We start from the raw sequence: 15,276 nt of genomic DNA, 5'->3' as shown, positions 1-15,276 counted from the left end.
GCATTCATTTCTTGATCTTATAATGCACACATACTGCACCCGGCCCTTTCTCTCCAGCAGGGCACCCTCCCACTGGCCCAGCGCCGCCTTGCGCCCACACCAGGCTGAAACGCCAATCTCCGCCCACCCTGCGCTGCACTTTTATTTTATGGGATGGCTTCTTTCTTATACCTCATGAACCAACGTTTGCTAGTTGCAAACTTTTCTTCTGCATTTTTCTCACCTCTCTCAGCCTTCATAGAATTGAAGAACTTAGGGTCTTGCTCAGGATTAGGCTTTGGCTTAAGGGAATATTGTGGCTGGTTTGATCTTCTCTCCAAGCCACTAAAACCTTCTTCATATCAGCAATAAGGCTGTTTCATTTTCTTATCATTTGTGAGTTCAATAGAGTAGCACTTTTAATTTCCTTCAAGAACTTTCCAAAGGAAATTAAACCTGGTTAACTGGTGCAAGAGGCCTAGCTTTTGGCCTGTCATCAGCTTTAGACACACCTCCCGCACTAAGCTTAATCATTCCTAGATTTTAATTTAAAGTGAGAGATGTATGACTCTTCATTTCACTTGAACACTTAGAGGCCATTGTAAGGTTATTAGTTTGCCTAATTTCAATATTCTTGTGTCTCAGGGATTAGGGAGGCCCAAGAAAAGGAAGAGATGGGGGAGCTGCCAATTGGCGGAGCAGTCAGAACGCTCACATTTACTGATTAAGTTCACCATCTGATATGGGCACAGTTTGTGGTGCCCCAAAACACTTACAATAATGACATAAAAATCACTGGTCATATATCACCATAACAAGTAAAATAATGAAAAAGTTTGAAATATTGTGAGAATTACCAAAATGTGACAGAGACACAAAGTGAGCAAATGTTGTTGGAAAAAATGGCGCCAATTGACTTGCTCAGTGCAGGGTTACAAACAGACCTTCAGTTTGTAAAAAATGCAACACCCGCAAAGTGCAAATACAGCAACAAGCAATAAAACCAGATATGCCTTTATTTGCAAATAACAAAGTGTTTCTTGGATTGGAAGCAATGGGCATCATTACCTCAACAGTATTCGTTACCTTGTAGTTTAAAATCACTATAATTTGAGATACATTATCTGAGGATTTTAAGAAGCAATAAATGGATATGTCTGTTTTTAACAACTAATAGTACATCAAATTAATTAGGATCAAACTAAAATATAATCTTGATTTCCCTCTTTACTCCTCGTTTTGCCACTTGGTTATCCCTAAGAAGGTGATTGATTATCTGGATGGAGAGCAAACTTCCCTTGTCTTCTAAAACTGAAGTTTAAAAGTGAACTTCCGTGGGTTTTCATAGTGATAAAGTGTTTTTCTAGGATGCATCATGGTCTATTTATTGTCCTTGGGAGAAAATTCCTGACCGCCTTGCACCTGTTTACCCAACATCTTGCCCACATCCAAAGGCAACTTGCACCGTCCTCCGTGTCACTGAGTTCCCACAGACGCTGGTTTGCCATGAAAATGAATAATGGTGTCTGATTCTTGCTTTCTCAGTCAGTCCATGAGGGGTGATCACATCTAGAGCTCAGAAGGAACTTCATAGCAGTCCTCGGTCCCCTAAAGAGCTACTATGCAGAAGATGGTGACCAGCTGCTCTGTCTTCTCTGAGAGCAGACTGGAGGGACCGGATTTCAACTACAGCGCAAGATCTTTCCGTTAGACATCAAGAAGAGTGGCCTGTTACAGGTTTCAGACACAGAATTGGTGACCAAGAGCAGCTATGAAATTTCGTGCCTTGAGGATCTTTAACAACAGGAAAGACAGGTAGATGGACCAGGCAACCTGCCAGGGTGGAGGTTATAAAGAGGCCACTCTTCACTGATCTCCCTCTAGGCAGACATGGACTTGCTCTTAGAAATGCTCTTTCACAAGACTTATGACAAGGTAGGTTCATAACTTATCTACTCTACTAGGCCCTAGCAATGTTTAGGGCAATGAGTGCTTGGCATGGTGCCTTGCGCATAGCAGACAGTCAAGAAAGATTTAGGAGTGAATGAATTCGACTCACATGAAATGTGTCTTTGGAATTCCTCAATTCCCCACCTTCTTTTCCACCCTCTTTCTCCTTTCAGCACCCTTCCCATCTCAGGTGACCTCCAAAATCTCTCCCGCTCAGAAGTTTTCGTAGTCTGGATTTCCCCGCATTGTTGCAACACCATTGCACCTTTCTTTGGAAACACTGATCTTATAAGCCATCCTTGAATGTGAATCCTTTAATAATAGAACAAAGCTTCCAATTATATATACATATTAGTTCACAAATCTATGGACTAGGCATTAGCAACCCCATTTTACAAATAAGCAAACGAGAGCTTAGAGAGATTGCAACATATCCAAGGCCAAATAGCTAATAAGGATGTAAGCTCACACCGGGCTACCTCCAAAGCCCAGCACTTAAACACAAGGCCATGCACGTTCTCTTGCCCAGGACTATACAAAATGTATATATATACTTAATATAGCACAAATATATTGCAAGGAGGAGAGCCCAAGACATCAGTCTCCAATGAGAGCAAATCCTGTTCACTGGGGTGAGAAAGACAGAAATTGAACTGTATGAGGAACTAAAGCCCCACCTACATTCAAGACCTGTCCTGGTATCTATCTGTCTGCCCAGGTCTGCCTGCCCCCAGCCCAACTACTGCTCGGTGCCTGCAAAATGCAAGCAGGGCCTGTTGTCTACTGAGATGGCGAGTGTCGCAGGTGCCAGAGGCTGTAGAGGTGCTTAGGGCCCTGATACTTGAGTTTATGTTACTGCCTTGCAATCTGGGGACTCTAGCATTTCATCCACCTGCAGAGTTAATATCCCTCCTTCCCTTTCTGGCATTTGAACCGCTGGAAATAGGATCTCTGTCAATAGTGCAGTCTGACAGTTTATTTTTACTCCTTCAGTTGCTTTTCATTCTCTTCTTGGATCATTAATCCGCTGTGGGAGGACTTTTGCTCAGACTTGGATCACAGAGGACCAAGGCTGTGATGGGTGTAGCTGCTATATCAGAAATAGCAAACACTGAAACCGTGGCACACTCTGCCCACGGGCCTTGTGCTCTGAGTTCTCCCAGCAAATCTCTTGCTTTTTGACCAAATCTGTCGATCTGCCCAGACTCCTTTTAAAGAAAGTTACAGATTTCCTCCCTGCAATTATAGTGTAATTCCCTGGGAAAATGTGGTTTAATTTGTACATAATTTTCTTGGATTGAATAAATCACCATAAAGCTATTTTCCATCAAAGTTTTGTTATTACATAGACCGAGAAAATTGTGTGATTATCATTTAGTGTGGGGACTGGCTTATTTTCAGTGGCACTTGTCTTAGTTTCCAACAACTATGTAAGAAATGATAGGGTAGGAGGAGCTAGAACCTGGAGCCTGTTTTGTTAGGATAATAAACTGGGAATATGCCCACTAAACTTAAATTCGCTGAGGATAAGGCCTATGTTATACATTTGTATCTATTAACTGTGGCATAGTAATTAGGACTATAGACTCTGAAACCAGACAGCCTGGGTTAAGACTCTGCCACGATGACCAGCAGGCTGTGTGTGTCAGTGTCTTGGTTAGTGAAACAGTACCTGTATCCCAGGGCTGTTGTGATGGTTAAATGAATTCATATATGTGAAGTGCTTAGAACACAGCCTAGAATGTAGTAAGTGCATTATAGCTAACATAGTACCTGCTGCCTGGTAGACTCAATAAACATTTGTGAGGAAGTAGCAGCAGCATTCCATGCCTCACCTGCAATAATCCCCACATGGTACATTACCACTCCATCAAAAAGAAACACTGAATAGTTGAATTGACTGACCAAGGAGGAAGTGACATATTTCTCTTTGGGGTTTTTATAATGATATTGACTCTCCCCAGTCAGAGATTCCTGTGTATAGTACTTTATATTTACATGCAGCTAAAGACCTGGGGAAGAGCCCTGGCTGGTTTGGCTCAGTGGTTAGAATGTTGGCTTGTGGACTGAAGGGTCCTGGGTTCAGTTCCAGCCAAGGGCAGGTACCTCGGTTGTAGGCTCAATCTCAGCCCTCTGGGGCAAGTGTGCAAGGCAGCCAATGGATGTGTCTCCCTCACACCCATGTTTCCCTCCCTCTGTCTCTCTCTCTCTCTCTCCCCCACTCTTTTATATCCTTGTGTGAGGATTAAAAAAAAGACCTGGGGAAGAAAGAAGCACAGTGAGTTCTTCAGACGAAGGAAACAATTGTCCTCTGCTCACATTACCATACGCTAGTCCATACTGCCAAGAAGCCACTGAGTTCCACTAGAGGGCGCACTGAGGTGGACATATCCTGAGCCAATAAATGCTGGAGACCTTCCCAGGGAGTTAGCCAGTGCCACCCACTCCCAGGGGTCTCCTGACTAGATTTCTCAAGCATTGTTCTTGGTTCCTGGTGCATTTTCACACCACGGTGCCTCACACTACCAGCTGTCCCACTCATCATCATCTTTTGTCCCCTTTCTTGTGACCCCAGCCCTCTGGGTAAGAATTATATAATTTATCAATTCACGATATTTAGATGGCATGGAAAACAGGATTCTCTGGTCCATCGGAAGGGAGTTGTTTGGTGATTTTCTGAGCATTATAGCTGTGGCAGATTCACTTCGCTTCAGTGTGTCTTTGATATATGTTTGTACGCATGTAGACATATGCATATATACACATATGCATGGTATTTATAAGTAATCATACTTGCATATGCTTTTTTGTGATTTGAGAGAGAGAGAGAGAGGTCGATTTGTTGTTCCACTTATTTATGCATTCATTGGTTGATTCTTATATGTGCCCTGACCGGGGGATCAAACCTGCAACGTTGGAGTATTAGGACATGCTCTAATCAATTGATCTACTGAGCCAGGGCTACATGCATATACTTTTTGTTTTCTTTTTAATATATCTTTACTGATTTCAGAGAGAGGAAGGGAGAGGAAGAGAGAGAGATAGAAACATCAATGATGAGAGAGAGTCATTAATCGGCTGCCTCCTGCATACCCCCGACTGGGGATCAAGCCTGCAACCCAGCATGTGCCCTGACCAGGAGTTGAGCCGTGATCTCCTGGATCCTAGGCTGACGCTCAATGCTAAGCCACACCCAGCCGGGCTACATGCATATACTTTTAAGAATATGTTTGTACTCATATTGTCCTAAACTTTAGATTCCCTTACTTCCCCTGCTGCCTGAGGCTTGGGCTTTCTATGTTCCTTCTACCTTCCAGTGACTGCAATCTACTGAACACTCACATGTCACCAAATATGAGGTGTAGTTCAATGCCTGGAAGAGAAAGAAAAGAAAAGGGAAAATTTGTTCCTTCCATGCTTTGAAAGCATGAGAATGCTTTGTATTTTTCAGAAAAAATTAACTTTCTCAGCAGGTGAATTTGTAACTGCTACAAAGTCCAGTAATTGACTATATTTTATACATACTTCAGTTCTGACATTTCCTTAGTAGATTGTCCCTTATCTCCACATAAGCCCTGCCTGGACTTCCTATCCTCCAGATTCTGTGGTTTTCAAGGAAGGAGATGGTGCTTCTCAACTCTGAATCCCTGCCTTCCCTAATAGCACCCAAAATATAATAATTTGTTAAATGAAGTAGGCATGTTAATTTACTTGATTGACTGGTTGACTGTGTGTGTGTGCCCATGCGTGCTTGTGTGTGTGTGAGAGAGAGAGGGGAGAGATCATGTGTGTGTGTGTGTATGTGTGTGTGTGTGTGTGTGTGTTTGCAAGGAGCAGAAACTCACTTCTGCTATCTCAAGAGGAAAGGGGTTTAGGACTGCATGAGAACTGGAACTGAAAAACATATCAGGATTTCGAGTTTTAGGACACCTGCCCTCTTTATCCTGCTTCAGAGTCTCTCATGACAACTCTTTTTATCTCCACATGGATGCTCTTCTTCCCTTTGGCTTTCGCTGGTCCATCTTCTCTATATTTTCCAGCCTGAATTCTGACTAGCTTGGCTCATTCCTACTACTCTATTGGACAGCACGTTTTTTGCTGCCTGCCTCATGGATTGACGCTCAGCCTCCGATTGGGCTACCTTGGGTAGTTGCATACTCTGACCTAATCAGTGGCCACTCCTGCCAAAAAGACTGTCTGGCCCTGCTACTTTGAAGGAGGAAAGGTGGGGCTATGGGCAGGGTGGCTAAATGGAACGATTAATGAAACAGGAACATTACAGTTCACCGCAGAGTATCCCTGACAGTTCTGGTATATGTAACAAACAAACAAGAATAACTGTTGGGTGTTGTTATGTGCCAAATTTGTTCTATGCCCTTTATATGTAATCACTCATTTGGCCTTTTAGGATGTAGTATCAGGGTTGCCATATTTATCAAATAAAATACATAAGATGGATGTCCATGCAATATTTGGGACATCCTTATACTAAGAAATTATTTGTTGTTTATGTTAAATTTAACTTTAACTGGGAGTACTGTATTTTCTCTGGCAGCCCTATTTATCTCCATTGTACAGGTGAGGACATGGAGGCACAAAGAGACAATTTGCCCAAGGACACACAGCTAGGAAGTGGCAGAGCCAATTTGGCTTCAGTTCCTGTGTTCTTTACCACTGTGCTAAACTACCACTTTAAACCTATATCAATGGCAAGCACATGCAAACACACACACAGGAGTCTTTTGTTCTTGTCATGCTTCAAAAATAAAAATCAACACTAAAGTATCCTTAGATGACTATCAGTCAGAATCCAGGCAAGAGACAGAAATCACAGCAGAAATTTGAATAGGGAAATTTGAATATAAACCCTTGTTAACCATTGAAAGGGCTGTTAACTATTAAAAGGGGTACAAGAGAATGCTCAGGGGGAGAGAGGCAGGAACTGCAGAAGGCAGCTACTATACCTAGGACTAAGGGAAAGGGGACAGGAAGAAACTTAGAAACTCAGAGAAAAGGGCCCTGAACTGCTGGATTCAGACCTCTGCGGAGAATTTCCGGTTGTCACCGGAACATGCTGCTCACAGCGCAGTGAAGAGGAAACTGTCTGGAGGACACCCACTGTTGAACCACAAAATGCAGCCTGTTGCTTTATAAAATGCTGCTGGGACACTTGCAGAATGATCTGCTTCCTGCTACAGTGAAAACCAGAAAACCAGAAGAAGATCCTTCTTTCTCTTCCAGCCTTGCTTTGCCTCTCCCACACTCCTATTATTGTCAAAACCTAACATCAAGACAGCTGGGAAAAGGGAAATATAGCCCGTAGAGTCCAGCTCCAGTATTACAAAGCAAGATAAACAAGGTAGGTTTGGAGCTGAAAGACGTTAAATTAATAACTGGCACGGATGGAAAGTACATGTTTCATCCTAGGGAAGGAAAGAAGCCCAAAACATCATCACACGAAAGGAAGATAGATTGACTAAGAGAGACATTTGGGCCTAAAAAACGGATGGTCTGCTTGAAAACATCACCACTCTGAGTAGAGCTATAAAATGCAGTCTGCTGCCAAGGTACTGGATAAGCAAGACAAGGTGTTTTAAAACCTCTTATGGAAAAATACACAGAATGCAGACAGTTTTTCAACTGAGCAAATGCCCAGTACAGAGTTATTATAGCTGAGAACTTAATTCTATAAGAAACTGAGTAAAAAAAAAAATCAATCATTAAAGGATAGATGACTCTTTAGGGAATCTCTTTAGTTATTACTTTCCAAAGGATGGTGGTAAACATTTACTATGCAAACTATCACCCACCTCCCAAATACTTGACATTTCTGGAGAGTCTAACACTGATGATGTAGACGCAGGAGCATAGACTTGGTGAACTGTGAAGACCCCATTCACTGCCGGAAGGGAATGAGTCTGAGGATGATGAATAGAGACAGCTCTCTCAATGCGAAGGAGAGTAAGTCAGGCATTGGGTCTGTTACCTTTACTCCTGAGACAGTAACTGTTCTACGCAGTCAGCAGTTACTTTTTTTCTATAGAACCCTGACTTTCCTGGCTCCATAGCAGTTTCTCTAATTGCAAGGTGTCCTCTCTGATTTGCTCTCCAGACAATTATGTCTGTCTTGCAAAGTGCTGACTCTCAGCCTTGCTGGGCTAATTGAACACATCACTCTTTGAAATGCCGATGATGCCAAGGTCAGTCCAAGGGGGCATTCTTCTATATTGGAAGCATGCTTCACCCTCCTGCCTACACTGGCAGTGGTGTCTCTTAGTATTTATGAAACATCTACCCCAGCTGTACCTGGCCTGCACTGATTGAATCAAGGCCCAAGCCATACTGTAGGCATGACGATACCTCCTACTTGTAGCTCATGCTTTACATTCATCCTCTTCTTTAAATTTGAGATCAGGGCTACATCCTACTCCTTTTTCAAATATCTAAGTGTGTTTTCATTTTCCTAATACTTCCTTGAGGAGCAATATAGCATAATGCTTAAAAGCAGGGGCCAGACTTCCTGCATTCAAATCCCATCTCTAACCTTTACCAGGCATATTAATTGGGTGAGATTTTAAATTCCTCTATGCCTAGTCTCCCCCCATATAGAATGAGCATAGTGCTAATATATATTTCAGAAGGCTATTATGAGAACTAATGTACACATAAGAAACATAGAGTAGGATCAACTGCCTTGGGAACTACCTTCTTGCCCTAAAGAATTAGAAGGTATTTGACAACAGAGAGTATAGAACTATGATTTCTGAAAGAAGAAAAACAAACTGTGTGAGCCCTATAATTGCCCCAGCTTACTGACTGGAGGCAGTTTACAGGCTGCAAAGCAGATCAAGGGAATCCAAAGGAAATCCTGCAGTCTCATTAAATTGATCAGTGCTCAGAAATTGGGGAGTCAGGGAAGCTAGAATTTATGGTGTAGAGAAGTGCCAGACAGCTGCAAAGTGCAGAGGGTTCTCCTCAGGTCTTTGGCTATTATATGCATTTGTGTGGAACAAAACTACACAAGGCTGAGGAAATAATCACAAGAAACACATAGGCTAAGAAATTCCCAGAGCTCACACAAGGCTGGGGATAGTTCCCATTCCACTGACCAGAACAGAGAAAAATTATAATACACAGGACATTGGGCAGAGTTATTAGAAGGGTCATTCTTTATAGGCAAGCTTTGCTTGGACCCACTTTATCAAGATTAAAAGCGAGCCCTAAACAAATAAACATACCTGCTAGCAACAATTATATTCAAGAACAAAACCCCAAGATTCTTTAAAGGAATAAAACAAGATCCAACATCAATATCATAAAATTCACAATGTTTATCATACAATAAGAAATTACCAGGCATCTGAAAATGCAGAAAAATATAACCTATAATTAGTAGAAAAAGAAATAATAGGAATGGATCAAATAATGAGAAAATGATGGCATTACCAGGTAAAAACCTTGAACAACTATTATAAATCTGCTAAAAGATGTAAAGAAAAACATGAACATGATGAAAAGAAAACTAGAATATATAATAAAAACCCAAGTACAACTTCTAGATATGAAAAATATATCTGATGTAAACAATACACTGAATGAGACTAGCTATAGATTGGAAACAGCAGAAGAAAAAAGTAGTGAAATTGATGGCATAATATAGAAATGACCCACATTGAGAAAAAAACTTAAAGAAGAAGAACAGAGCCTCACTGAACTGTGAGACAATATCAGTCTAAATACATGTAACTAGCATCCAAACAAGAAGGGAGAGAAACAATACTTGAAGAAATAACAGCTTAAAGTTTTCCACTATAAATCTACAGATCCAAGAATCTCAACAAATGCCAATCAATGTAATCATAAGAAAAACTGCACCAAGAGACACCATATCAAACTTCTGAAAACAAATGATAGAATGAAAAAAATCTTAAATCAACCAGAAAAAGAAAAAGATACATTGTTTTAGCAGAACAAATAAAGAATGGCAGCAGACTTCTTGTCATAAATTACTCAAGTTAGAAGACAATACAACAACATGTTAAAGTGCTGAAAGGATTAAAAAAACCCAACCACCATTTATATAGCTAGGGAAAACATCTTTCAAAAATGAAAACAAAATAAGCCTATTTTTCATGTGACTAAAAGCCAAGAGAACCCATCACCAATGACCTGCATTGAAGTAAATCTTAAATGAAGTTCTTTAGGCAAAAGGAAAGTGATAGCAAATAAAGATTTGGGTCAGACACGAAGAGGTGGAGAATGCTGAAAATGGCAAATATGTAGGTAAATATAAAACATATCTTTTATTACATTAAAAAAATTTTAAAGACAATTGATCATGTAAGGCAAAAATAAAAACACTGTATTGTGGAATTAATAAAATACGTAGCAGTAAAATGCATGAAAACAGTAGCACAAAGGAAAGGAGAAGAAAGTGGAAGTATAATTTGTATATTTCTTTCACAAGAAGGTGAAGAAGTATAGTATTATATAAAGATAGACTGTGATAAATTTAAGGTGGATATTGTAAATCCTGGAACAATTTCTTGTTTGTTTGTTTGTTTTCTTTTTTATTCATTTTTAGAGAGAAAGGAAGGGAGAGGGAAAGAGAGAGAGAAATATTGATGTGAGAGAGAAACATTGATGGGCTCCTTCCCACACACACCCCGACCAGGGGCCAAACCCACAACCTGCGCATGTACCCTGAGCAGGAATCAAACTGGTGACCTTTTGGTGCACAGGATATGCTCAACCAACTGAGCCACACTGACCAGGACCTGGAGCAATTTCTTTTAAAAAGAGATGAATGGTTAATAATTCATTAATGGAAATAAAATAGTATTATAAAAATTATTTAACTGACTCAAAAGAGGGCTAGAAAAGAGGAAAGAGGGAATAAGAACACAGAAGACACATAGAAGCTCTTAGCAAGATGACATTTAAACCCAAAGAAATTAAATAAAATATAAATGTCTAGACAGTTCAATTAAAAGCCAGAGATTATCAAATTGGATAAGCTGCACTCAAGAAACCCACTTTATACTGAAAGACACAGATAGGTTAAAATATATGGGTTGAAAAATATATACCATGCAAACACTAATTAAAAGAAAGTGGAAATGGCTATATTAATAATAAACAAGGTAGATTTTAGAATGAAGCAAATTATCAAAGATAAAAAGATATTTCACAGTGATAAAAAGTTTAATTCATCAAGAAGACAAAACAGCTTTGGCCAGGGTTGTTCAATAGGTTGAGCATTACTCCAAGCACCAACAGGTCACCGTTTTGCCCAGGTTGTGGGCTAGATCCTCAGTAGGAAGAAGCTGATGGATATTTCTCCCTCTCTCTCCCTCTCCCTTCTCTCTGAAATCAATTAAAAATATATTAAAAAAATTTTTTTTAAATGTATCACATCACTATGCATCTGTGTTTTTTTTTAATTTTTCAATTTATCTTTATTGTTGAAAGTGTTACAGATATCCCCCCTTTTTTCCCCATTATTCCCTCCACCCCATATTCCTGCCCCTCCCCCCCAAGCCTTCACCACACTATTGTCTGTGTCCATGGGTTATGCATATATGCATATAAGTTCTTTGATTAATCTCTCCTCACCCACTCCCCCACCCCCGACTTTCTACTGAAGGGGGATTCTATGTCTGGATCTATTTTGTTCCTCAGTCTATTTTGTTTATTAGATTCCACATATGAGTAAGATCATGTAAAACTGAATCAGGAAGAATCAGAAAACCTGAATAGACTAACAACTAATGAAATTGAAGCAGTGATGAAAGAAAAACTCCCAGCAAACAAAAGCCCTGGTCCAGATGGCTTCACAGGGGAGCTTTCTAATTCTTTAAGTTGTAGGGTTAGATAGGTTACTAAAAATTTTCTTGCTTTTTGAGGTAGGCTTGCATTGCTATGAACGTCCCTCTTAGGACTGCTTTCCCTATGTCCCATAGATTTTGGGTTGTTGTGTGTCCATTTTCATTTGTTTCCAGGAAGTTTTTGATTTATTTCTTGATCTTATAGGTAATATATTCAATGTTTAAGAACATGTTATTTAGCTTCCATGTGTTTGAATGTTTTTGAGTGTTTTTACTGTAGTTGATTTCTAATTTCATGCCCTTGTGATCTGAGGTGACTGATATGATTTCAACCTTCTTGAACTTGTAGAGACTAGTTTTGTGTCCTAACATGTGGTCTATATTTGAGAATGACCCATGTGCACTTGAGAGGAGTGTATATTCTTCAGCTTTGGAGTGAAATGTTCTGTAAATGTCAATTAAATCCATCTGATCTAGTATGACATTTAGTCACTGCTTCTGTGTTGACTTTTTGTCTGGAAGATCTATCCAGTGAAATCAGTGGAGTCCATGACTATGGCTGTATTGCTGTTTATCTCTCCCTTAAAGTCCTTAAGGTTATTATTGATAGGTCCTTATTTATTGACATTTTAATTCTTTATGCCTATGTTTCTCTCTCTATTTCTTCTTATTATTACAGCAGTCCCTTTAACATTTCTTGCAATGCTTCTATTTCTACTTCTAATTACAGCAGACCCTTTAACATTTCCTACAATGCTGGTTTGGTGGTGATAAACTCCTTTAGCCTTTTTTTGTCAGGGAAGTTCTTTATTTCACCATCTATTTTGAATGACAGCCTTGCTGGATAGAGTAGCCTTGGATTTAGATCCTTGTTTTGCATTACCTTGAATGCTTCATGCTATTCCCTTCTGGCCTGTAGAGTTTCTGATGAGAAGTCAGTTGACAGCCTTATGGGAGCTCCTTTGTAGGTAACAGATTGCTTTTCTCTTGCTGCCTTTAATATTCTGTCTTGAATTTTTGGCATTTATGATGTGTCTGGGCATGGGCCTCTTTGGATTCTTCTTGCTTGGGACTTTCAGTGCTTGCTGAACTTGTGTGTCTTTTTCCTTGACCGGGTTAGGGAAGTTTCCTGCCATTATTTCTTCAAACAGGTTCTCTAACCCTCGTTTACTTTTGACCTCCTCTAAGACTCTTATAATGCAAATACTGTTACATCCCATGTTGTCCCACAGTTCCCTTAGACTGTCCTCCTGTTTTTTAATTGTTTTTTCTTTTTGGATCTCCAATTGAGTGATTTTTTCTACCCTGTCTTCTAATTTGCTGATCTAGTCTTCAGCTTCCTCTAATTTGCTGTTTATTCCTTCCAATGTATTCTTTATTTCTGCTATGTCATTCTTAATTTCCTTCATAGTTTCCATATCTTTTCTCATGCTGTCGAGCATCCTTACAATCAGTATTCTGAAGTCTATATTTGATAGATTGCTTACCTCTGTTTCATTTAGCTCTTTTTCTGGAGACTTTTCTTGTTCTTTTATTTGGGGCTTGTTTTTTTTTGTCTCCCCACTTTGGCTGCCTATTTGGGTTTGTTTCTATGTATTAGGTAGGCCTGCTAGGACTCTCAGTCTTTTTGGAAAGTCTCTGGTGCAGGCCAATGCCAGACACTGTTTGTGACTGGCCTTCAGAACCCTGTTTGGAGCTATCAACAACCCACAGCTTGAGGTCCCCTCTGTTGGGGCTGGGTGTGTTTGGACAGGACCAAGATACACACTAAAGTCTGCTTTTCCAAGGCCTGGGTCTAGAAGCAGATCAGGCAAAACTCAAAGCACTCTGAAGTCTGCCTCTTCCTGCAGGCTGATCAATCTAATTCTCTTAATGAGCCTCAGGCTGTAGAAACTCCACAGGTTAAGGCCAGAGTTTTCCAGCAGGGTGGGACAATTGCTTGCCCCTCAGGCAAAAGCTGCTTAGAAGGTAAATGTCTGCTTCTGCAGTATGGGGGAATGACTCAGCACAGGAATCCAGAGGAGTGCCCTCTGAGCTCTATCTCCAGAGCCCACAGCCCTAGATTCTCCTCACACAGCTCCAGTCCACTCTGCCCTCCCTCTGCTGGAGTTCAAGGTGAGTGGTTGCACACAAAACTTTGTGTGTTGGCTCTTTAAGAGGGTGCCTGCATTTCCAGCTGTCTCTCACTGGCAGACAGAAACCTGGCTGCTTTTCACAGCCAGATGTTCTGAGGGCACCTTTCTCAGTCTTGGTGCTCTTGGCTGGGAAGCCCAGCTGGGGTTTAGGCCCCAGAGTCCTCAGTGGGAAACCCTCACAGCTGAGATATCCCTCCGAACTTTCAGCTGCTGCCTGTGGGAGCCCAGCCAGCCCTCTTGCGCCTCCACACTTCCTATCAGTCTCTATGTGGTCTCCACTTTTCCTCCTTGGTTATGATGGTGCTCCCCAGCTAGTCTTCAGTTGCAGTTGATTATTCAGGATGGTTTTGCTATACTTTAATTATAATTCCAGTGTCAGTGTAGCTTGCACTCAGTCTACCGCCATCTTTAATCTTATGCATCTATGTTTTTTAAAAATCAATTTAAAAAAACATGTTAAAATAAAGAAGACAGCCTGGACTGTGTGGTTCAGTGGTTAGAGCATTGGTGTGTGCACCAAAGGGTTGGGGTCCGATTCCTGGTCACGGGCAGGTACCTGGGTTTCAGGTTCGATCCCCAGCCCTGATCAGGGTGTGTGCGTGAGGCAACCACTCAATGTGTCTCTGTCATATCTATGTTTCTCTCTCTCTATCTCTCTCCCCACCACTCCCTTCCACTCTCTAAAAAAAAAAAAAAAAATCAATGGAAAATATCCTTGGGTGAGGATTAACCAAACAAAAAAACATAAAGAAGACAAAACAATTCTAAATTTATAGAACTGAAAGGAAGAATTGACAAATACACAGTTATAACTGGAAATTTCAACTCTTCTCTCAACAATTGATAACACAAGTAGAAAATAATAGGAGAGGCTCTAGGAAGCTCAAAGGAGCAGTATAGCCTAAGTGTTATTTATAGCACATTCCACCCAACTAGAGCACAATGCACATTCTCTTAAAGCCCACATGGAACACTCACCACGATAGACCATCAACTGGTATATAAAATTGGTCTCAATAAATTTAAAATAATTGAAATCATATAGAGTATATTCTTTAGTCACAATAAAAAATAATAACATAAATACATCACAAAATCTGCAAATTACTGGAAGCCCACAGTCAAAAAAGAAATTTAAAAGAAAATTAGAAAATGCTTTGAGCTGAATGAGAATGAAAACATTCATATTAAAATTTGTGAAATGCAGTTATAACAGAGCTTAGAAGAAGAGTTATTATATTGAATGATCACATTAGAAAATTTAAAAGGTCTTACATTAATAATCTTATCCTTCCACCTTACAAAACTATGAAAAGAAGAGCAAGTTAAACCTGAAGCAAGCAGAAAGAAGGAACTAATAAAGACAAAAAATAAACCAGTGATAC

Source organism: Miniopterus natalensis, chromosome 2 (assembly GCF_054644295.1).
Source record: "Miniopterus natalensis isolate mMinNat1 chromosome 2, mMinNat1.hap1, whole genome shotgun sequence".
Taxonomy (NCBI): Eukaryota; Metazoa; Chordata; class Mammalia; order Chiroptera; family Miniopteridae; genus Miniopterus; species Miniopterus natalensis.
This window is presented reverse-complemented; position numbering follows the sequence as displayed.